The 22,705-nt window shown below is 38.3% G+C and overlaps 1 protein-coding gene across 2 annotated transcripts in view; it reads right to left on the bottom strand.

The window, feature by feature from the left end:
- ME1 (malic enzyme 1) overlaps window positions 1-22,705 on the bottom strand; it is a 164,199-nt gene that overhangs the window by 136,869 nt on the left and 4,625 nt on the right. The window contains exon 1 of one of the 2 annotated variants that reach the window (XM_054062911.1): window positions 16,653-16,754. The exons of the other annotated variant lie outside the window; for it this stretch is intronic. The gene's annotated coding sequence lies outside the window, so the exon portion shown is untranslated. Of the gene's footprint in view, window positions 1-16,652; window positions 16,755-22,705 lie in introns of those variants that run through there. 2 annotated transcript variants of the gene reach the window in all.

The following is a 22,705-nucleotide window of genomic DNA, read 5'->3' on the forward strand; positions in this document are numbered from 1 at the left end:
GTATTCATGTACAACTTTCATTTTACACTTACTTGCACCCTTCCAGGCTGACTCGCCGTAAGAAAGAACTGAAACAACAATTTAATGACACCCCCTCCACTGGGCAGCACAAAACACACCTACTGACTCCAGGCCCAAGAGCCACATCCCTGATTTATCAACATGAAAAAAGCAACTACTTTCTGAAAAGGCACTGCAGAAACAATCCTCATGTGTTGTAATATTCCAGTGAAAGTTCACAAGGATAACGCCTGAATATCAGCTGGCTTTCAGAGGGAATTAAAAATCACACACTCAAGAGAGAAATATGAGTGTCCCTCAAACAAAACAAGTACCCAAAACACATCATCCACTGGGAATGCATTTCCCAGCTTGGAAAGTTTTTAAAGCTGGAGTCTTTAAATCATCATGTTGAACCAGAACTATTTATCGGACCTCTGCAAAATGAATGTTTTTCTTTAAAGGCCTAAACAAGTCTATTAGTAGTAGTACTACAGAAAACAATAAAATAACCCTACTTGATAGTCTAATTTTTCCTATATGCGGGAGAATAAGCTGAGCAGAATTTAGAAATATCAAATCTTTTATATTCTAAAGTAGGGACATGAGTTTTGAAAGGTACATATTCAACTCAAATAAACACAGATAATTAGAAAATTTTGGATTTGTATATACAGAATCCACAACATTTATCCTGATATACATACAAGCATATTCTTGACAAACTAGGTTAACTTCCTCCACAGACTACACAATTTGACAAAGAAGAAACATCTTCTAGTACAAAAAAAAGAAAATGCAATGTTAAAAGTAATTCAGTCCTAAAGCTTTTGTTCGGGTTATTGCCTCTAATACTATGGTATCTAATGTCTATGACTTCTAAGTGTCAGTGACAGCCAAGTTCAAGATCTGTTACCTAAAAGTAGGTCAGGAGAACCTTTTGGCTGGGCTGACATAGCTCTGCTCTTCTTCCTATTTTCTTTCCTAGTGGATCTCGTACTCAAAACTGTGTAAAGTTTGAATGCCTTTTCATTCTTCGCTGTTAGGGAAATCTACCTATTCAAAACCAAAAAACAGTCAACTCACCATCCTTCTAAGAGGATTTCTACATTACAGGAAATTCAGTGTCTTTCAGAAATAACACTTGTTAGTTTGTTTGTTTCAGATGAACATTGCATGAAAATACACAGCATTGGCATAAGTCCACCAACAAAACCCCGAAGATTTCAGCATACTTTCCAACCTATTAAAGCAAAACTTTTATCTAGACCATTAGGTATCTTTTCATACACTTCTCCTTAGACAAATACACAACAGTATTATAAAAGTTACTGTTGTTTATTATATTAAAAAAATTATGCTTATTCCTTTCTCCTCTTTGCTTTTCCTAAGCTTTCCAACTATTTCTACAGATTTTAGTTGTACAGTCTGACTTCAGGGTTGTTTGGTTTTGTTTTTTTAAAAAAATAAAGATATAGATTGTTAAATTCCATAAATAATACTGTGGGCAGCTTGGATAAAACAGAATCTAAGTAACAGAAATTACATGATTATAAAAGACCCTTTCTCCCCACTACCACCCCGCAAACCCAATCACATATTGGGCTCTGAAATGGAAGACCAGGAATTGTTAGTATCTGCCTAGGTTAGCACTATTTGATGGATAATTTTCACTGGAGAGAGACTAAGTCTAGATTGGTTTCTATTGTTTCTTTTCTCTTCTTTTTTTCCTTCTAAAGAGAGGAAACCACTGAAATACATCCTGAGCTTTCTTCAAAATTGGATGCCAAAGAGCCCACATGAGGCAGTTTTAAGGGGCCATAGCTCTTACAGGCATACATATTAACTGAAAACAAACAAAAACACGTTTCCCCTTTTGACACAAGCACTCAAACATGTTCTTGTTACAACTTTGTAGTTGTAATGAATTCTCACATCACTAAAAAATTCTCACATCACTTTCCCCAGCAGCTTAAGTCCACAGAAGAGTAATTATAAGCTGCTCTTCTCAAGTGTTTGATTTAGAGAAACTTCTTGTCCTGAAGTTGATGTCAGCGAGATATATAAACTCTCATGATGACAAAACCTTAAAATGGTCCATCAATAACCCCTGTCAAAACTGACAGAAATACACTATTGGGTCAGAAGATGAAAAGCAAGGCAAATGATTGGAAAAAATGAGATTTCTGGGGTTAATCTCTTCTAGCATCTAACCCTGCACATATATGGCACTTAGGCTGTACGAGAGGCTGTATGAGAGTGAGACTGTGTTTAACCAGATAATTTATAGTCCTGTGTTCTCACTCATAAAACTGATATCTGAACTATTTCTAGCTGTTAAGCCAGTTTTCATAGCTCCCTATAAGTCACATCTCACTACTACAAAGCAATTTAAGCAAAGCTTTTTGAAAAATACAGGAAAAACCTTAACCAGATATTATTTTAAGAGAACAACATTTTATAATCCAGTTAGCCGTGAAATCAAACCCATTATTATATGCATATAGTTCATGATAACCACGAAGAACAGAAAATCATGCAGGTTGGAAAGGACTTTGGGAGGTCCCCTGACCCAGTCCCTACTCAGAGCCAGTCCAGCTGGACGAGGCTGCTGAGGGCCATCTCCAAGTAAGTACTGAGTCTCTCCCAGGATGGAGATGCCAATTCACTCTCAGCAGTCTCCCACTGCACTTAACTGTCCACAGAGTAAAAATATTTTCATCAAATCTATTTAGAATTTCCTACATTCCAAATTGTCTTCCTTGCCTCTGACCCCGTCACCATCAGCCTACATCTTCTCTACACCATCCCACTAGGTACTTGTAGACAGCTGTAAGATTCCCTCCAGGCCTTCTCTAGTCTGAACAAACCCAGTTCCCTCAGCCTTCTTCATACAATCCGCACTCCAGCATCCTGATCATGTTGGTAGCCCTCTACTGGACTAGCTCCAGCATGTCCACACCTTGTAGAGTGGAGTCCCAAGCTGCATGCGTCCTCAAAAGCGCTGTATGGAACGGAAGAAGCACTTGCAACGACACCCTGGCTACACTCTTGCTAACCAGACCATTTTTCAGTTGGACACCTTTGTTGCAAGAGCACACTGGTGATTCATCTTCACTTTGTTCTCTAGGTCACCCAGGCCCTTTTCTACAGAAGTGCTTTCTCTCCACTTGTTTCCCAGCCTGTACTGTTGCACTGTGTTATTCCGCCCCAATCATAGGACTGCTCATCTGCCTTATTCTACTTCGCACCAAAACAGAAAACCTGAATTTAAGTAAGGTGTAAAAGTACCAGTCTGAACTAAGTATCTCTCAACATTTCTTCTAAGTCCACTCTCATATAAGTAAAAGTCAGAATAAGCCACTTTACTTCAGTGCAATACCCAAATAAGAGGCTCACCCAGGATCATGGGCAATTTTTTTTCAGCCAGGAACCATATAAACCTGCTGTAGTTTACATTTCCTTGCACTGGAAAATAAGTATTAATGATTACTCTGTCCAACAGCAAAGCAATTTTAGACTATTTAGAATTTAATCTTCAGAAAATCAAATTCCTACACAATCCATCTTAGAATGATGCCTGTCATTCCTTCCCCCTCTCTTGTGGTCCTTGACAGGATTTTCCGGATCACGGGGATTTTTTTTTGGTTTGGGGTTTGGTTTGTTTCTAAATGCAGGTTTTTTAGAAATTGAAAGGAACAGTATACAATAATTCTTCAAAAAGGCAGATAAACAAAAATGTTGCAGTAATATTTATCTGAAGACAGCTGGAAGTATTTATTTTCAAGTTTTCATTTTAGAAAATTACTAAGAGGTTCTAATAAATGCTTCGTCTTCTAACTGCATCATCTTCTGGACAGAATCTGGCAGTTAATTTATTTCTCTGCTCAAGGGGTGAATACTCTTTGTAACAAAAGAAAGCATCATAAATATCTGCTAATGTACTGGCAGCTTTTCTGTGTTTACTTGAACCAAACTTTTTGATGTTATGACCATTTTTTGTGGTAGCATCTACTGGTTTTCCATGGGAAACTTAGCTAAGATTATTAAAGGTGGGAAGACTCATCTAACCTCATTTTCTCTAATTAGCAACCTAATTTTATCTATGGTTTAATGTGAATGCCTAATGGCTGAAAGATAAGTCATCTCTCTTTTTTTGTACTGTCCTAAACACAGCTAATATTGCTCCTAAGTTAGACCATGGAAACATTTATAGCACCAATGTGAGGGTTTTTTTCAGCACAGCACAGATAATTAGAGACAGGCAAATATTTTTTTCTTATTATTTCTAGTCATACACTATTTTGTAATTTAGAAACATGATCTAGAGTCCAAGCTTTTCAAGAAAGACATTACCGGAGGGATTTTTTGGGTTAACTCTCACCCTTGGACAGTTCTTACTGAAAAAAAGAAACACACAAAAAAAAGCCTATGGACAGTACAGCAACATTGAAGTACATTGATCATAATAAGATCATAATAAGATAATAATAAGATCATAATAAGATCATAATAAGTAAGGGGATCATCAAACCCACAAATATTCTGTTGTTAAACTGCTGGATTTTTCACAGTTCAACAATAATTCCCTAAAGTATCTGGTAATTGATCAGTCTATTGCTATGGTAAACTAAAGAGATTAATTCCAGAAGGAATCACTTTCATCCACATATAGAAAAGTAATTCAGGGGATTTTTTTTCTTGTTTGTTTTTTGTTGCTTTTAAAACCCACTAGAGACAGCAAAAAGCTTCAGCAATGGAGGGGGGAGAGAGAATCCTCTCTTAAACATTGTTTCAGCTTGAGCTTTGCAGTTACCAAGACCTGGAGGATCTCTATGCATGCTCTTGTCCAAGATAGGACCAGTCCATGTTAAGCCAACAGAGAGGCTTGTGTCAAGCTGGATCATGTGGAGGAAGTCACGAACTGAAGCCAAGTCATTACATGAGCCATAACCCTGCAGTATGTGCCAGCAGAAGAATGCTTTTGGAAGATCAGTTCATGTTGCCTAAGACAGTAGCAAAGCCACACGGACAAAAAAACTTCGTCTTGCAGGCGTGCATCCCATCTCCATGAGAGGGCTCTACCGACACGGCTGCACAAGCACAGGCTCTGTTGCAGCCTTCCACAAAATCACCGCCCATTCCTCCCCGAGAGAGCCTTCAAAAACAACTCGTGGCATCATTGCCATAAAAATAAAGTACGTCTGGTTAAATAATTTTTGGTCTGTGCAGCTTGTTTCTGCAGAACGGTGTGCAGGCAGCCCTTTAAACACATAAAGACCCCCAAAAATTGCTTCAATCTGGTCACTCATTTGTAACAAATTTCTACCAAACTAAATGGAAACTAATATATAACGCTAGCTAATGTAGTACCGTGACTGAAACTAAAAGTGTTGTTATTCTCTTTGCTGAGTGAGAGCAGATAGCAAGGTCACACAGGTCATTTCTGAAGCAGAGGAGAAGGAAACGGATCATAAGTCAGGACACTTTCCAAACAGAACATATTTACAAGACCTGAAGTGTTCCAGCTCCTTGAATGAGGTGATTCTTGCACGCACTTCATCAACTTTCTCATGTAGAAATACAAGAGAAAACATAACTATTCTTGCAGTAAGAACACTTTCAGGCTGTGACACATTAGGAAAGCTGAAGTACATGAATCACATTCTGCCTTATTCTTGAAATCTACCTCAAAGCTCCTATCGAGACCTGCTCTATATCCTACAAATGAACGTTTTTAGTTGTGTCAAGGATTAGTGTCTAGCCTCCAGAAAGATTTACATGACCATCCAAAAAACGATTTCCCAGGTGATACTCCCACACAGGATTTTTTTAACTCTAGGAGGAGTTTAGTCATAGGTATACACACATCGGTGAACCAAAATAAACATCAGTGGATACATTACAGATCGCAATAAATACAAATACTATCACATGTTCTTTCCAGTACTTTCTAGAATTCATGGAAAAACTGGCCTGTAGATGGTCTCACAGGATATCAGAAGATGCTTTACCTAAAAAGCTGGTTCTTCGTTTCCACATTGTGCCAAAAACAAGCTTTAATGATGCCTCTATTAATTTGCTTTATGGGGTTTGTGCCTTGAAAAAAAACACGCAGAAAAATATGTGACTGGGAGGACCTGTAGAATTTTTAAAAGCCAATGGAGTTTGGGAATTTAAATGATGTATCTGCCTGCCAGCACCAGGAGCTACAGACATACCAGCATCCTGGTAGCAGGTCAGCAATGGGTGAGTGAGCCTGGGACAATCACCCCCCTTTGAACTCTACTTCAGATCCAACTGTTTGCATCTTAAGTGGCACTAAGCAACAGCAAGAGAGACCACGTATAACAAGATACTACCAGCTTAATTGCACAAAGGCAGTCAGCTAAATTATTCTTTCTAATATATACTTAGTACTATAAAATAGTACTTTATGAAGACGTTACACAGTAAGATACCAGTACCCATCCAACAGCAGCAGGAATTTCAGCATTAGGCTATGTTAATATTTGTTACTGTGTATACTTCTAATTTTTTTTTTCCTTCCAATTATGTTTGGAGTAAACCACATTGGTCCGAAGACTTATCTATCCAAACTGATTAGATAAAAGCCAAGGAAAGGAAGCTGAAAATGTGCTTGCTAAGGGTTTAATACACATAGCATACAAAAACTTTTGTCAGGAAGGAAAGAGAGAACAGCCAGCTCTGCTTTTCTTGAAGCTGAGAAGAAATACAGAAGGGATTGCTGGCACCACTGATCTCTAAAGCAGTTCTGGATCTTCAGGCTTCAATGCATTGAACTACACTTAATTTTTAGAACACTAGGTAAATTGAGCGCAGTGTAAATATTTCCACCAGTCTGACTCAGAGCGCAAAACTTTTTAATGGCTGTTTATAACCACACCCTGTCTTTGTATCCACACAGACAGACCAAGCACTGCTCTTAACTCGGGAGGTTTTCCCTAAGCTATTTCTATGTATAAGTGTAAAGACAAAAAGCACATAGGCTGGTCCATATGTCAATTTTTTCACTCTTTCACTATTGAATTCTATAAATATTTCTACCTGAATACACATTTCAGAGGGAGGGAATTGGCAGGACACTCCTAGGAAAGTTTTGCCTGCAGGTACATGTTTAATCTCACTGATCTTATTTATTTATAGGTGAAATTCTATTACTTCTTTTTAGCAGGAGGATGGTTGCTCAAGTGGAACAAAAAAGGCCACTAGATCAGCACTAGCTTTGAGCCACAGTAACTTCATATATTGGGTCTGACAAGCAAGTGAAATTCTCAGAAAGGTTACTGTCTTCTGTTGCATGGATCTGAATCACAGCAACATCTATATACATTTACAACACCCTATGAAACATCTTTACTACCCTAAAAGTTGATGGGATCTACAAAAGAGCATAAGCCCATACAATTAAAGGGTTTGAATCACTTATTTCTTAATTATATACATCAGGTGCATGCACATGAGGGTTTTTTCTTTGAAAGGGATGCATGCTTTTGAATAAAGTTTCCTAATTGTCACTACTTACTGTATTTGGCACATATTGAGGAACAGTATCAAAGCACTTGAAGTGAATTCTTTTTTGGTTAAAAAGTAATTACAGGATTTGTTCCAGGAGTTTACCTAATATGCCTGAGCTATAAGCATGTATTCAGTATGTAGGATGAGACTACGGTTAGCCCGAAAGTAAAAGAAAAAAAATACCAAAAATACCCCACATCTCCTCCTCCCTGATAAAGAAACAAACCAAGACCCCAAATTAAAATCCAGACCAAAAACCTCAGAAACACACAAAAATCCACCTCCCCAAGTAATCCAGAATACATTTTTAAAGAGCTCCAAGTCCTCGACTGAGACTGTATACAGTGACATCTGGTATATAGAACAATGCTATCTGTTATACCTTGGTACACTGGCCATAAAGGGCAGAGTGTTTATTACTTGCATACTATTTGCAAATCTATATATGTAAGTGCATTACTTTAATTAAGATGTCAGAAATCGGAGTGGAAACCATTCTAACAGGAGTATGGGGTACTGCAAGTGCTCTGTTTTTCTCTTCAATAGAATACAGAAGAGAAAAACATCACATTCTTTCTTGTGGTACACTTGGTAGATTTCCACTGACACGTTAACATAAGCAAAAATAATATGATTAAATTATTCTGAATTGTGAAGTCATAAGAAATTACACATGACTGAGAAGAACTGCAAATTGAAAACAACAGCCTATAATTCTAAGAGGAGAAACAGCAGCAGATTTTGGCTTTCTCCCTAAAAATAGATTCCTGGTCAGTGAAGATTCTGACTCACCAAGATCTTTTCTACTCCATTATCATTGATTAGGTCAAGTGTAGCTCCAGTATCTCTTCTTTATTTTTAGCCAAACTTTATGGTTTATTCTTATCTCTTGTAAGCTTCATAGCTAGTGTAGCTCCAGAAGATTAGTTTTTCCTCCATTCACCAAGATCACTGAACCTGTAGAGCTCCAGCCTGTTTGACCATAGCAGAGAAGATGTTCAGTTAGCTAGTCAGTCCCATGGAGGTCACCTGAAGCCTTCTTTGAAGTAGATGGCACATTCAGCAAAGTTCAGTGCAGTGGAACAACCTTTTCTCAGGGACCCAAAGGAAAAAACACATAGGCATCCTCATTTCCTATAAACTATAGGTCCATTAGATCTGTTTTCATTCTATTCACACACATTGCAGTACTTTGAAGTTATCCCTGCTCTGCGCAAAAAGCTGGACCAGAGAAATTGCAGGGGCCTCTTTCAACCTAAATCATTCAGTGATTCTAGGTCTCAGTTTTAAGGCTACCATTAGGGCATCCAGAAGCCACCAACAATCCAAACAAACCTCAAAGCTGTAAAAACCTTTTAAGTTTTCTGCTTCTCACCTCACCCCACCAGAGAGTAGGCTGGGGATGTACAAGAAGCTGGGAAGGGACTCAGCTGGGACAGCTGATCCCAACTGACCAAAGGGATATTCAATACCACCATGCTCAGCATATAAAGTTGGGGAAGAAGAAGGAAGGAGGCAACATTTGGAATGATGGCGTTTGTTTTCCAAAGTAACCGTTATGTGGGATGGAGCCCCGCTTTCCTCCTGGAGATGGCTGAACACCTACCTGCCAATGGGAAGTAGTGAATGAATTCCTTGTGTTGCTTTGCTTGTATGTGCAGCTTATGCTTTACTTATTAAACTGCCTTTAAGTCAACCCACATATTTTCTTCTTTTTCCTTTTGTGATTCTCTCTCCCATCCCATGGAGGGGGAATGAGCAAGCAGCTGTGTGCTGTTTAGTTGCTGTCCAGGGTTAAACCATAATATTTACATATTAGTTTATTTATTAACACAGGTAGGACCTACTTAACAATTCACTCAACTGAAGCCGAATGACAGTTTGAAGGAGCTGGTGTGGAGGCTTTTCAAACCTTTTATATATCTCCTCTGCAGCACACTCAGACTGCAGCTTGCCATTTAGTTTCCATCTACAGCTGATTTGCTCTGTAGACGTAGGCAGAAGGTTTTCAAGACAAGAATTAAATTTCTTTTATGTGACGGGATTGTCCACTTAGTAATTATTAGGATAATTCCTTGAAATTAATATTAACCATATTGCTTTAGAAGCAGCCTCAGATAGCCTTTTCTCAGGCCAGACAGAGCAGGGTGGGATGAGAACTACAGGGTTCTCCTAGACCTTTCCCCTGCAACAGCTACGTAACACAAACAGAATGAAGCTCTAAAGAGAAAGCACTGCCTTAGGTTTGCCTGAATAAATATTTCCCAGCTTGTCAAGGAGCTGCTGTAGTTGTACAGCATTTCCTTTACAAAAGTGTTGACAGCTCTTTGAAAATTCCGCAGATAGCAGCAGAGGAACAAGAAACACAATAGCTCCTCTTTTTTTATAGTATTTCAAAACTTGTACAATATTGCCAAGAGACTTGTATTCGACAGAATTTACGAGTTTGACAGAGAGGTCATGCACATGAGCTCTGTGTGTGCGGATATTTCTTCCTCTTCCTGCTATTTATATAGGGAGAACATAAACAGGTGGCTGAATAACTAAAATCTTTGACTGCGGAAGATACTGACAGTAGCAATGAAGTACCACGCTGACGAACTGTCCTTGTTACTTCAGTAAGCTAAGTCCCCAGATCACAGGCCCATGTTCTTAAAGCAGACTTCAATCTCCTTGGCCTCTGCTGGAAAAGCATCGTGACAGGACACAAACGATGCAGATTACTGAGACGTATTAGCGATGATACAGGAGACACTGGGTGAGCAAGCCAGGGGTGATACAGAACTGGATCAGCTCTTCACAAATAAGAAAGAACTAAGGGTACAATAATTAATCCCAGCCCAGGATGAAGTGACCATGGACTAGTACAGTCCAAGATCCTAAAGAGACTGAAGAAGGCAAAGTAGGACATTACGCACTGGACTTCAGTCAACAGTAAATCTTCCCTGATGAATCTGATTGCCTTCTGTGGTAAAATGACTTGATTTACAAACATTGGGGAGACAGCAGATGTCATTCATCTCCCCTTAAGCAAAGCTTTTGAAACTGTCTCCCAAAAAATCCTTGCCCCCAAGCTGGGTTACTACAGTCTAGATAGGTGGACAACAGCTGGGTAAAAAACTGTTGTTGGATAATGGAAACAGTGGGTTATAGTTCACCTGCAGGCCAGTAACAATTGGAGTGCTGCAAGCATCTGTAATGGGACCTGTCCTGTTTAACACCTTTATCAATGACCTGGAAAAGGCACTGGGGCATACTCTCATCAAGTCTGCAGATGACACCAAATAGGGACAACCGTTGATACACCCAAGAGGAGGGCTGCCATCCAAAGGAACTTTGCCTGGAAGAATGGGCTGACAAAAATATGAAATTCAAAAAGGTCTGACTGGCTGAGGAGAGCAGGTCTGTCAAAAAGCACCTGGTGGACAGTGAACTGAGCAGAAGCCATCAGCGTGCACTGGCAACAAAGGTGGACTGGGATATATTAGCAGCAGGACAGCATACTAACTGGAGATCGAGGGAAATGAATTTGCCATATCTGACAAAACTACTCAATTGTTAACTTGCATTTTCCTTTAAGTCCTCATTTCAAGGCAGAGTGGAATAGCAGCATCTATGATTTAGAGAGACTGAGGTACTCTTCATGCTATGACTTAAGAGTTTCCAGCCAGAACAGGTTCTGCTCCTGAAAACATGTATTTGGTGTTGCAAACAGAAATTCATTTGCAACATATATTGTCAGCTGAAGAATGGTCATGGCAGGTAGGGAAAATTCCTGTTCAAGTCATACAACATTCAACCCAAGTGAGATTTCTTACAGTGCGAGTACATGGATTCTAACACTCGCAGCACCAAAACGAGATTAATGAGGGGTTTACAATTATTATTACTATTATTTTTATTATTATTAACAAGATTTGCTGTGGATAAGAGATTCAAAGAATGAAGAGCAGCTTCACCATAACAAATCCAGTTTCATTTTTCTACAGGTCTATGTCCAGCTACTGCACTACTGCTCTGTTCTTCACAAAGCAGCTTTGCCTATGTTAAGTAATGAAGTGTAAGTTCAAAATAAATGGAGCTTTTATGCATGTGCCATGTTTACTCAGAGTACCTGCAAGATTATTTATATGTATTTAAGTAAAAAGATGTATGTAAGTATTTTCAGGACCAAAAAATTCTTATCATTGTATACTTTGAGAGTTGCACTACTGGTAATCTGGAAAACAGCTAGACAAGCATTACCTTTCTGCAACTACTTAAATAGTTAAGTATTTTCAGGATTAGGTTCACAGGCATTAATTCATCATGTAGGCTTTCTGGTCATTGCTGAAATCCCATAATCAAAACCAGGAATCTATTCTGAAATAACAAATTATTATGAAATACAGGAGAATTAAGATACAATTCAATATTTTGACATGAAAATATTAATTTTGTTGATTTTTAAACCTTTGTCAAGTTCTCTTTAGAAGAACATCTTTTTGCTGGACATTTACAGAAGCGTAATTGCTAAGAATATAACAATTCACATGTAAAGAAAATGTATGCAACTCCTTCTGTTTAGAGGATATACAGGCACATTGGTTTTCGCATATTTTAGAAAAGAAAATTATTTTAAAAGATATCTTCGTGCACAATAGTCAGCTAAACTGCACACAGTACAGCAGGAGTTTATTCAGCCATAATAGTTGTTATTAGACATTTTCTCTAGGGAATAAACATCAGAAGCCTAAGTGAAGGGAAAGAGTTTATGTCAAATTTGTAACACCCCTGCCTATCCAATAACTACCAAAGGGTTTAGTTACTAAATATACTCCTAGAAAGTCAGCCTTCATTCACGTCATAGAAGTATAAGTCCTGAAGACATAGATTGTAGCTTCTTGAAGAAACAAAATTTCATGGAGTTAAAAACTACTGAGTAGTGGTTAGCTGAAGGTATAAATACCTTTTCTTGACGGAAGTATTGCCCTGAGCTTCCTCAGGCATTCAGCTGATAAATACTGAACACTTGCTCCCCGCTTAGCCGGAGTGGATGCAGCTCTTACCAACACTGCCCAGAATTATGAGGCTTAGAGGAGGCAGCCAAGGGTCAGCTACCACTTCATCTAATTGGAACTAATCTGCATGTGGCACAGCATGATCTGAAGCCAGGAGCAGGTTTAGCTACACAGATGGATGATTTCTTCCTGCCTATACAGAGCTTCCTTGCCCCCCTGGCAGTCAGCACTGGCCACAATTTGCAGTTCTGTCTAATGGATTTTCATGGATCTAGGAAACTGTACCTGCAGGAGACTGCTCATCCACTAACATCCTCTCTACCTGTAATTGCACTAGAGCAAAAGGGAGAAGGACAAGGACAAAATACATCAGGACTGTACAGATTACGCATGGGTCAACTTAGATGTGACTTTAAAAGGAATAGCAGCCTGCTGACTAATTACTGCAAAAACCAGAAGATTATTTGCTCCACTAAGGAAAGAAAATTGTAAATAGAAACTAGTTTACAACAATGCAAAGACAACATAAAACATTATCTAAAAAGACTAATCATACAAGACCAAGCACTTCATGCTAGTTTTCATCCTCAAAATTTCTCAAATGCCACTTGTCTTTTCAGATGAGAAAACTAAATGACTAAGATTTAATAATCACCACAAGTGCATGACCTAGTTTCCAGTCTAGTGCCCATTCTACTACAATATTTTCTCTTTTTTACTAAAGCAGAGGTCACTAATTAAAGAGGGGGGGGGGGAATGTGTGTACTCACACTTACTACATAGTCCTGAAGTGAGACAAAGAAAGCTTTAATTATATGCTTAAAGATTTGTGATGCGTACCTCAAAGGAAACCAGAAAGGGTGCCTGTTAATCACACACTTTGCTAGTGGAACATTATGACAACTAAGCTGTACTTTCATCGGTTCTTCTTACCGGTGTTTTACCCACTACAACCTTACTGCAGAATAAAGTTAGAGGACTCAGTAACTATAGGGCGACAAGAAGTTATTTCTTGCCACAAACTACAAAGAAACTAAGAAGTTTAGGAAATAATGTCAGTTTAAAGGGTGTTTCTGTATCCCCAAGGAATTGCACCTCAGAAGAAAGGACTCACTTTTTATTTTCTACTTTGAGTTTATCCATGTATTCAGAGAAGCATAAGAGCTCAGTACCTAAAATGCATGGCAAGAAAATAGAGGCTCTAGTTTCAGGCAGACTTCTGACCTGGAACACTTTTGTTCTTCTGGCAAATGCAAGGCCAGTGGCTATTACACAGAGCTGGACCGGTTATGTTTCCCCAGGTAAGATGCAAAGTGAGATGTTCTACTCTTCCTGAGTTTCGATGAAGTGTTCCTTTCAAACAGATGCTGGGGGTGTCTGCTGAAAGCCACCTTTGATGCAGAAAACAAGCAGTACAGGGAGTAAGACACCTTTTCTGACACCTCTTTACACAGACTTGCTGGATATAATTATTTTACCTACAAGTGCTGTATTTAGTTCAATGACTGTGGTGTTCTAAACGTAAGAAAGAATCTGTATGCTCTATGCAAAGTAAAAAATAAAATCAGAATTATCAAGCTATTTTATGGATTATTCCTTATTTCTTTACCTGACTGACCTAATAAATAGACAGCCCTGCCAAATCCCGTCACATGAGGAAGAGGAAGGCTTTATCCAGCCTTTGCTTAGAGATAGCAATGCATTGGGGCAAGCCTCATCCTCAGAGGATTCAGCAGGAAATCTTGTCTTAACAAAATGCAACAACAAAAAAAAGATAAATCACTCTGTTTTTATGCTTTCTATAAGATTTGTACGCCTTAACAGCAAATGTCTTCATGTCTAGAAATCTGTTAAAAGTTGTATTACCTCACTTGTTGTTACACATAAGTCAAGCATAGAAATAAGAGACCAGAGTTCACCGACTTGAAAATTAGATGCTTGTTACACACAAAGTCTAGTAAGTTTTTTCTAAGAACTTCAGTTAACATTCTGTGTAGAGGAAAAGCTTTGAGCAATAGTGGGGAAACAGCTCTCCTTCACCAGACCTGAAAGCTTTAGATGAATTCTGTAAAAAGACATCTAAGCTCAGCAGTCTGAAAAACAAGAACTCTAGTGAGAAGAAGGTGGAATGGGAGCATGACTGAGCTTCAAAACACTTCTGTGACAGAAATGACTTGAAACTTCCCAAGATGGAATCAAGGACAACTGTCCTGCTTGGGCTCCAGACAAGAGCAAGAATTACAGAGAAAGCTTGGGAATGAAGACATCAAGCAGTCACCCAAAACATATGGTCTGAGGACTGAAAAGCCCAGGGACAAGGGGGAACAAACTGCTGCAAGATCTCACTCCTGCAGAAGATCCAAGAGCTTGAATCACAGTTCCCTGGGAGAAGACTCTTCATTCTCCCTCAGCACTGACTCCTAGGATGTGATAGACTTTTAACATTGGCTTACGCCTCAGCAACATCAAAGCTACATAAACCCAAAAGCCTTAAAGAATTATTTCAGCTACTGCTGCAGCACACAACCAAGAGTTTGAAATATATTTCTTTAATAATTTGTTTGCCTATAAATAGCAGCAGATAAATTTACCTTTCAACAGTCAGTATCTTGAAATCCAACAAGGATTTTGTTCCATGTATTCATCATGGACTAAAACCGCTGAGCAAGTCAGCGTTAAGGTTCAATATTCTGTACTTGAAAGAATATTAATGGGTTTTTTTTTTTAGCTAGTAGATTACTCTTCTACTTTAAATAAGTAAAGGAATGTCCTTTATAAGAGCTATAGAACCACGCACTTAATAAGCCACCAGCTGGTGATGTATCGCAATTTAACACATCTAATTTTTAACCTGACTTTATCAACAACACACTGTTCTCTTCAGATCTTAAGCAAAGACAGAGTGGAGAAGCATGCATGTAAGAAACAATGATGCAGGAGCACCATTGATACCTTCAAAAAGGCATCGACCTACCAACTAATACAAAGAGGCTTTCTCTATTTCAGGTGCAGTGTTCCTGACAACCCCCTGCCAAAAAAGAAACCCTATCATACAGGACTTTAAGAGTTTCAAGCCAAATCAAACCAATGTTCAGCACTTCACAGACTCAGGTATTCATTTTATTTTAGCAATACAGTGTTCTCATACTCTGACTACCATCTGTAACTACTGATCTTTGTACTATTTAGGTAAAGAGGCTTTACTGCCTCTTTTGTAAATACACCTCCACACACAAATCTGCCTTCTAAAGTCAGATACCTGAAGGAAAAGACCGGATAAGCCAGCTAGAGACTATTTCTGAAAATGTTAGAACATACTTCATAGCGACCACTCATCTCCATGACAGATTTAAAGCAAAGATATTTTTTTAAGAGATAAGTGAAAGGCAGAATTATTTTTGCCTTTGTAGTAAAGAGAATGATGTATTTCATAACTATTCTTCTTTTGAAAAGCAGTTATTCTGTAATCTCCAAGCTCCATGCCAAAAGCAAACTTAGAGGAGTATCACTCACAGGGCACAAGAGGAAGAAAGCTAAACTGTGATATCCATCTGAACTGGATGCCAAAATAATTTAATACTTCATAGCACCTACGCAATTCCAAAGATAACACACAATCTATTAATAAGACAGATCGATCTAACATACAAACTCAGGACTGAAGACTGGGTTCATTTAAAATATGTTGCATTGAAGCAAAGCTGTTCGTAATTTTTCAAACCACCAGTAGGGATATTTACTTTATGAATACATGAAAAGAAAAAAAAAAGAGGCAGAACAGTGACTTTAGTTTTAATACTAAAAATTAGAGAAAAAAAAGTTTTTCTAAGCCAAAATGAAGTAATAGTTTCTATTTGAACAATAAAGTAAGTAAAAACCTAAGCATAGACATGCAATGATAAAATACATTGCTGTTCTGTGCCTCATTTATATTTTAAGAGCAAAACAGTGATCAACTTGCTTTCTGAACTCTTATACTAGATGAGTAAATCCTGACATATTTCTCCACCTCCACATGAAAGCCACATGTATTCAAAGTACAAGAGAATGACAATGCTTTTTTTCTTTTCAGTTCTCTGTTACGTATTCTTTATGTATTCATAAACTGCTTACCCTGCACCTCCTCTGCTTCCTCTAGCTTGTAAACAACCTCAAGTCCCGCACAGTGTTGTGTTTCAAACAGGAATAGGCACTAACAGTATCCAAGTAAACTACAGACACTGATTTCAACAGAAAGTACACACTGCCTGCAAGAACTGCCTCCAGGGTGCCCTGTGACCTCCTTCCAAGTCTGAGTTTTCACTTCCTGAATTATGCAATAAATTATATTATCAAAGCTTAAGTTTTGATAAGACTAAAACTTGTTTTCTTATGCAAGCAATTCAGGTTTTTCTAATTAACTGCTAAAAAAAAAATGCCAAGGAATGGGCATAAAGTGAATTTAATTTGGAGGGTTTTTTTAACAGAGACATATTTAGCTTTCTCCACAGCATTTTTTTCTCTGAAATCACTCAAAGATTTGGAGCATTTGAAGTAATTTTAATTACTCCATCAAAAAATGAGACAACACAATGTTAATAATTTGAGACAAAATTAGACGGTAGTCTCAGAAAGCTCACACTAGCCAAAAACATTTAACTTGCAAACTGAACAAATATTTCAAAATTTCCTTCTAAATGGGCTAATGGGAATCAGGCTTTAGAAGTCTGTGGAGGTTAAAGATGTCCTAATCCTCCAAGTGACAAGGGATTGGATTTTTTAAAGGTAATGCACCAGTGCTAACTTCATGCCTGTTTTGCAGCTTCCCCTCTTGCATCCCTTTACCATTAATTTACTCTCAGCTTACACTACTAAAATGAGCATCAGAATTAGGCCCTTAGTCCTTCTCTAATATCACTCTACACAAATTTAGAATCTTCATAAAAGCCATGAACTTATTTGTGGTTCAACCTGGATTCCACATGGGTGTGTGTCACAGCAGTCCTGGCTCCTGGAGGTATTGGCAATGTGCATAATCCTGACAATTCTTTGAGGCAGTCTTAAAATTCCTACTATCTTGTTAGGTATCATGAAATTATCACAGTTAGTCAAAATGATAACCCAACATGTCATAACTACACAGCAATTTTCGTACCTCTCTGAAAGTGTATCATTATTCTGCTATTGGCTCTGGAAAAAAAAAGAACCAGAATATTTCTAAAACATAAATTCATGGACTTCCAATATGTTTAACACAGGAACCCTTTACTTCTCAATTAAAGGCATAGTGCTATTTATAAAAATGGAATTGAGGGTGGGAAAGAGAAAGACAAAGAAAAGAGTGACTGAAATAAAAGTTCAGTCCATGAGGGCTACACAGGATGGAAATTAACGAAGATGATTCAACTGTATTTTGACACAATCTTAAAGTAACCATTAGATGATTTCTCCTACCTTGCTTGAGGTTCCATAGAGAGTTTGGAATTTCACAATTTCAGAACAACAAGTCAATTCATAATTACTGAGAACAGGACAACCACAATAAACATCATATCTTAATATACCAATTTAATAAGGTAAATCCTCATGTCTGCAAGCCCTCCGAGGAAATGGTGTTGCTGACTATGCAGGGTATCCTTCTCAATGAATAATAATATACACTGTCATAGTGTCAAGCTGAATTCATCCTCTTCCTTAGATCTGCTGATTGGAAATGTTCAACAATTTTAAATAAAGATCTTAAATCCTATGTCAGATAGTGTACTGGAAGCACCAAAGCCTTCACCAAAGTTAATGCATATCTTCCTACTTCTACCTGTTCATTAGGAATCTTACTCCAAGTCTCATCTATCCCTGCTTTGCAGACACATCCTGTTGTTTCAATGTCTGCAGCTCTGACTTGTACAAGAATTTGTGACCATGTATTACAAATTGGCAGTCATACAACATTTTATTGCTTTTTCCTATACCAGATTTAGCTCCTTAACATTGTTTTAAAGCAGACAATGGAGATAGTTACTGTAAAACTCTACCCAGTTATAAGCCTGGCCAGCACTGTCCTGGCACAAAGTAAAGAGGAAGTCCTTCCATGAAAGAGAAGGACATTCAAACAATGCTTAAACAAAGCTTATTAGTGTCAAACTACTATAGTTTTAAATCATGGCGAAGGAGAGAGTGAGAAAAATTCAAAGATGAAAAGGCCTAGAAGCATCAACCAGAGCGCTGTCAACGTGGCACCTCACCCACACACACAGTGCCAGATGTTACAGCATGTGGTATAAGTTCATGGAGTCATAGCCTCTGCGCCCACTTCTACAGAAGCTAACTCTGTGGATAGCCACAGGATATACTCCCAAAACTGGCACCTTTCCTAGTTATACGATAGCTTTGGCTCTCACAAAACCTCCTGCTGAAGACAGATGATCCCTCGTGCTCAGAACTGTAAAACTGAGCCTTCCTCCAACGATGGCCTCAGTAACATCACTGGAGAAATCTTTTTTAAATAAGTTCATAAATCATGATCTTTGTAACAGAAGATCATGTGTGCATATCAGCATGGTCAAACACTGCACTATTCATGAAATCCAAGGGTTCCTTTATTTATACCCATTTATGATCTAATTAATTGATGCCTGAAACATCTCAGTGCGACTGTGATATCACAGCAACTACACAAACAGAAATATACGCAATACTTCAGATTCAATTCCATGCAGTAAAGCCATGTTGATTGGCATGTGCACACTTCTTTGGGTCAGAAGTCAACAGGTACTTGTCTCAACAGGACAGGATTAACTCAGTGCTGAATGAAAATGATGAATCCCTGAAGATGAATGTAAATTCAATTCATTATCCACCAGCTGGCACTTAACAGATTGCAGGTCCTTCCTGACACTATGCCTGTGCACAGGGAATAGCATCACTCTAGTCATATTTTTTTTTAAAGCATTCCATCCTGTCCAACATTACAATTAAGATAAAAAAACAAACCAAATCACTACAGGTTTCAATACAGGTTAAATGTCTCACTCCTATTAAGAGCCATGGAAGAAAATTTCTTCTTTCTTTGTTTTAGCAACAGAGGAGCAAACAGAATACCCTCTGCATCTCATTACCCAGGCACATAAACCCACTTTCTTATTTCTGTTCTTTTGCCCCCTTTCCATGCTACTCTTCCAGCCACAACGGGCCACAGAGCCATCAGGCAACCACCAGATATTTGCTGCAGCCAGAGGAGCACAAAGGACACCTTACAAGAGCTCTTCAGATCTGCAGGGACCACAAACTACTTCTTACTGTAGTTGAAATCTCAGAATTGCATCCTCCAGCAAATTCTGCTTTTCACACTTATTTGAAACAGTTGTTCCACTGTAAGATTCTCTAATATAAACTGCAAAATCCTCACTGAAGGATATCGATTATCCATTTTGGATCTCCATCAATAATGTATTTAGCACAACAGCAGCGGACCACAGCCATTAGAGCGTGGAGCAATGAGATCTTCGGTGTGAAATGCTGCATCAGCCCCTGCAGGCATGGGCTACAGCAGCCACAAGAGTCACACACTGAATATAGGACTTCCCTGAAGAGGCAAGGAGGGAAAGGGAAAGGAATGCCAAAGCAAAGACGGCACATTTTAACTTGGGAGTCATGGGTTAAGAAGAAACTCGCTGTCACACACATTTCACTTCCTCCTCTCCTCAGACAGGAGAGCAGGGCTGGGGGAGAGAAGCTTGTGCCTGCTTGTGCCAGTCAGAACTTCTTCCTTTTTCAGAAAGAACTCGGAGCAAGAGATCTGATTCAGCAGATTTGGATACATGATGTGAGAAATGCACAGTAAGAACTTGAGATATGCTTTCTGCAGAAAGCACAAATATCCTCTGCTGATTATTTCACTTAGACAATGAACTCTTATCGTGCTCATTGTCAGCATCCATAAATAAAATAAATTAAAACAAAATAAAATTTGTGCCATTTAGCATGTCTAGAAAACCTAGTGCAGAAAAACACATTTAACCCATTCTTTAACCCATATAAATACACAAATCTTATTTTCAATGTGCTCTGTGCCAGGATTAATGTTTCTAGTCAGGTAGCATTTATAAAAGGTGGGTATACGATTCCTCAGTCTAAATAAAAAAAGGTCAGCTTTGTTTGCGTTCAGTTACTGAAGTTCACTAGAAAATCACAAAACTGAAAAATGTTTCTAATGCCTGAAACAACTTTAAAGCAAAACAATTTTGGGTTTCAGCTTTTTGTGACAACATATACCAGTATTCAGTTGTTAACAACTCTATATAGCTTCCTATGTAAGTTCTCCTTCATTTTATTTGCTTTTAATTCAAGTCACAGAATTGTTCCCAACTCACTGTCTCAGCACTCTTTTTCACTGGAAACTGAAAGCACAGAACTGGAGGCCAAAAGGAAGAAAAGAATGTAACACCAACCACAGCAACTTACCTACTAGGTCAGGAACAAAATACCAGGAAAGAATGAACACTGCAGGTTGTATACATAGAATACAAGATGATGGTAAAATTATCTGATTGAAATACTTTCTGCTTTTCCCAAGACTTTTTCCTTATTAATAGTATGCAGGACAAACCTGCAAAACATCACCAGTTTTATTTTTAAAGCCCTTTCTGTAAATAAAAGCACTCATACAGATACCATCCTGCATTCCACCTCCTCTCTCACATCCCAAGAAGGGTGACTTCAAGAAGGAAGAATACACTGGAAATGTCATAACCTCTTCATCCAGCCTTGTGTTTTTCATCGGTGAGCCACCACTGAGATCACACTCTTGCCTGAAACCCAAGCATATGATGTATCTGCAGTTCTGCCAGTCTACAACTTATGGTCCCTATTGTTAAAGAGCAAGCAGCTCTGGTATGAACCTGTTTTAAAGTGCCATTCCACTGAATGGCAATGCCTGCTTTGAAGACCCCAGTAGTAGATAAAAAATGCAATGTTCACGAAACACACAGGCAAAATAGAGACAAATTCACTCTAAAAGGTTTCAGACAAAGACCAGATTAATCTAGCTTTTTCTGCTAGCATAATCATTATACCATTTGCTCTTGTCAAAGACCAGGAAAATAACATGTACTTACCCCTATCAAGAACTGTTCTGCTAGGTGATGTGATAGAGATAAGAACTGGGAAATATTACTGTTAAAAACTACAAAGTTGTAAAGGGCAAGAAGTTTAGAGGAAAAAAAGGAAGTAGAAGACAGTCACAGCAACTGTACCCCCCAAAAATTCCTCAAATTATACCTTTGCCATCACATGGAACTGACCATCTTCAAATCTAAAAGACACTATCGTATCTACTACTGTCAAACATTACACCATCCCTTACGATATCAACTAACCTCCAGAAAATCTTTTTACAAATTAATATAGATACTTCTAGTATGTAATTTTAAGGAGTGTTTTCCTCCTCCATCCCCAGTGTCATCAGTTTGTTTCCAAGAATCTCTTATCTGTAGCTAAAGCAAAAGCAACACTCAGTGAGCGCTGCCCACTGCAGAAGACCCAGCCAAAATGCATACAGGTTTAAGATATGAAAATATGAACATAATCAGTGGAAGGAAAAAAGACTTCTACTGCTTGGTATTTGATAAAGGAGTAGATTTATTTAGAGGAGCTTCTTTAACATTTATTCTCTTCTACCCATCAGACAGAGAAAATCTCACTGAAATGCTTCTGATTTTTTATTGAGGTCTGAGGCCTATTACAGGGTCACCAACAAATGTAAAAGTCATAAGACTTTTTTATATGTCACCCACATCAGTCACATGCTTATGCTGTCTTAAAATCAAAATTGATTTTAGTGAATTAGCTAGATGTACACAGAACAAAATAAGTCTGTATTTCCCACGCATTCTTGTCCCATGGTCTGAAACGTAAGCGCAAAATGGGAAGTCCAGGCTTCTCTTTAGCTCAGATAATGATTTCATTTGAATTTTTAAAAAAAAAAAAAAAGTTTACAATTGTTTTTGAGGAAACTAGTATACATAGTTTGTATAATCTGATAGGAAAGGCAAGTGTTCATATATAAATAACTCCCCTAATAAACTGCTCATTCCCTCAGCCTGGAAGTGATTATTCTGAGAAAGATATGCCTTCACTAGAGGCATCCTTTGCAGTTTTACTCCTCCTGAGGGATCCAGCTTGGCCACTGT

Source organism: Cuculus canorus, chromosome 3, assembly GCF_017976375.1.
Source record: "Cuculus canorus isolate bCucCan1 chromosome 3, bCucCan1.pri, whole genome shotgun sequence".
Taxonomy (NCBI): domain Eukaryota; kingdom Metazoa; phylum Chordata; class Aves; order Cuculiformes; family Cuculidae; genus Cuculus; species Cuculus canorus.